The sequence below is a fragment of the Gracilinanus agilis genome, chromosome 2 (genome assembly GCF_016433145.1).
Source record: "Gracilinanus agilis isolate LMUSP501 chromosome 2, AgileGrace, whole genome shotgun sequence".
In the NCBI taxonomy this organism is placed as follows: Eukaryota; Metazoa; Chordata; class Mammalia; order Didelphimorphia; family Didelphidae; genus Gracilinanus; species Gracilinanus agilis.
The window spans coordinates 625,831,741-625,835,052 of NC_058131.1; positions in this window are offsets into that span (position 1 = coordinate 625,831,741).

Consider the following 3,312-nt stretch of genomic DNA (forward strand, 5'->3'; position numbering starts at 1 on the left):
AAGCCATAGATCCATTTCACGTGAGGTAGCATGTAAAGCATTTTAATTTTAAAGTGCTCTATAAATGCTTGCTATTATAGTGACTCATCTAGCATGATATCTAGCCAACCAATTAAATTAATTTTAATTGAGTACCGTGATTAAAATTTGCTGCTGCCAATTGTTTCCATTATGAGAGAGTTAACTCATTCACTTATTGCTTATTTTAATACTTGCCATATAATATACTTTCAATTAAAAAAAAACCTTCCTCAAAAAACAGATTTGAATTTGTGCCAGTTAGATATTTTTGTTGTGGTTTAGCCGTTCAGTTGTGTCATGAATCTTCTTGACCCTATAAACCATACTGTCCTTTGGGTTTTCTTGGCAAAGATGAAAGAATGGTTTGGCATTTCCTTCTCCAATTGATTAAGGCAAACAGTGGTTAAGAGACTTGCTCAGGGCACAGTTATTGGATATCTGAGGCCGTGTTTGAACACAAGTATTCTAGGCTCCAGGACCAACACTTTCCACTGAGCCACTTGGCTGCTTCCTAGGCAAATAGAAATTGTAATTTGTTCAGAATCACCCAACTTGGAAGTGTCTGAGTCCAGATGTGAATTTGGGTCTTCTTGATAGAATGCACAGCATTCTGTACTCTCTAACTGCCCCTGTTTGATATTAGGCTCTGTTAAAAATGAAATATATAAAATTCATTTTCCCCCTAGAAGTTATAGTCTATGTTAGTTTGGGTATTGTCATATGGAAAGACATATATACACATGTGTATGTTTGTGTGTATGTTTCTATATACATGTGCTAACCAAAGAAAAGCAATAAATGGCTTCAATTAATATAATTAGTACAATATAATTAATACAAAGAATACATGCTAGGTGTAAGTTTGGTGTGAAGTGAAAAAATACATAATTTCAGGGGTAAGGGCAAAACTTGACTTTTGTTCCTTTTCCTTTGATAAAGAAAGATGTGTTTTGTACCTATATTCAGTAAAGTCTGCCTGATACTCCCAGAAAAATAAAATATACTCATATATAAAACTAAATTCCATTAAAATAAATTATAAATCTCAGTGTTAAGAACTGAATGTTTTTTTCCCTAGTATCCTATCTACAGCTTTCAGCCTATTGAATCTTGACCTTCCTAATGGAAAGTGGTACATCATCCTCTTCTTTCTCTTAATAATTTCTCTCCTAGCATTTGTTATTTTTCCAGAGCCATAGAATTAGGTCTCTTTATGTTTTCTTTTTCATTTATTTTTCATTTCGTATGCATTGTGTCTTGTTCTTTCATCTGCTCACCCTTCACCCCTCTCATGTCAATAGTTGCTGTTCAGACTTTCAAGAACACCTCTGATCTTTTGGTTCCCTCTAAATTAATTTATTGTGCCTTTGCGACTCCTCTTTTTCTTCTTCATCTCCTCCCTCTGCTAATGTTTTTCATTCCTTTACCTCAATTTAGTCATAATATGTTGTTCTTCCCAACATAGAAAGGTTAGAGTTGGAGCAGTAAGAGACTAGACTAACTCTTTTCTTTTCCAGATATGGAAAATAAGACCCAGAGACACTATTAGTTGCACAGAGTCACATATTTGAAAGTCAGTCTCAAAAGTAGAACTAACCATTCTATTGTCTACTTTTAATTTTTTGCAGTATGAATAAAGTTTTAAGGCACTGGCTCTTAATATTTTGTGTCATAGATGCCTTTGGAAGTCTGGTGAGGTCTGCCCCTTTCTCAGAATAAAGTTTTTAAGTATATAAAATACATAGAATTACAAAGGAAACAAATTGTGTTAAAATAGCAAATATATATAAAATAGCAAATATATGAATATATTTGCTATTTTAACACAATCTGTGTTAATATATATATTTGTAATATATATATTTGTAATTCTACAAGTAACAAGTACACAGCCCCCAAGTTGTGAACTGGTATTTTAGTGTGTATAGCCTTCAAAAGTTTGCATTACCTTGGAGAGCAATTGAAAAAAACTACATGCACAGAATATACAAAACAGAGGTATATACTGACCATTTTTGCTAAATTTTCGTAAGTGTAAGTAATTATAATAAACAGTGGAAAGATGTTAGAAGGATTAATGCTGGAAATGAGGAGGTTGAAATATTTTCAGATGATATTAACTTCAAAAAATCATTCAAATTCTTACTTAGCATCAATATGGACCAAGAAAACATGAGGAACAATGTGTAGTAATAGCCAAATGTGGAAGAATTAACACACTTAAAATACACATACCCTATAACTAATCCTCTGACTGAAATAATGAAGTAACTGAAGAGATTTGATATTTATGGGTGAAATTAGATGAATAAAATATTTCCACAATTTATATAGTTATATGGTGTATCGGGACTTGGCCCCAGTGTCAGGAAAAGCTGACTTCTGGTTCTGCACCGCTGGGTTTAGCGGCTTTGCCCTGGTCATTTAGCCTCTCCTTAGCTTAAGACAACTCAGATGATAAATGGCAAATAGGTACAGATATGCCCTGATGGGGGAGGGGGTGAGTTTCTTCAGGAGTTTTGTTTACCAATGAAATCACAGGTCTCACTTTTTTAAAAAGGCAAATAATGAAGGGATTTCTTTTTAGTACAGATAAAATGATAATGAAATGTATGAAGAAAAGCAAATGGGCAAGAACTATCAAGAGGCATGTTAAGGGGATCCCACACTGAAACATGTTACAGAGCAGTTATCAAAACTATCTGGTAGGGGCAGCTGGGTGGCTCAGTGGATGGAAAGCCAGACCTAGAGACAATGTGTGTTCAAACCTGGCCTCAGACACTTTCTAACTGTGACCCTGGACAGGTCACTTTCCCCTCATTGCCTAGCCCTTGTCGCTCTTGTGCCTTAGAACCAATACACAGTATTGATTCTAAGATGGAAGGGTAAGGGCTTTAAAAAAATTTGGTAGAGCAATGAAATTGAATAAAAATAGTTGACACCTAACCATATCCACATAAAACATTAATTTTTTTTAAAAACTAACAGACTTAAAACTGAAGAAAGAATTGTTTAATTAATATACTTGGGAAAACTGGTTAGCCTTTTAGTAAAAAAAAATGCATTTAAGTCTGGATTTCATGTAGATTTCATAAATTTCAAGAGGCGCTATCAACTAATAGGGGAAAGGGGGGAGTTACATCTTTTGTTTCCTTTGTAATTCTTTGTAAAACACCATTCTGTGAAGGGAGTCCGTGGGCTTCTCCAGACTGCCACAGGGATCCATGAAACAAAAGAGGTAAAGAACCTTTAATTTAAGTCCACATGGCACATAAGATACATCTCATTGCA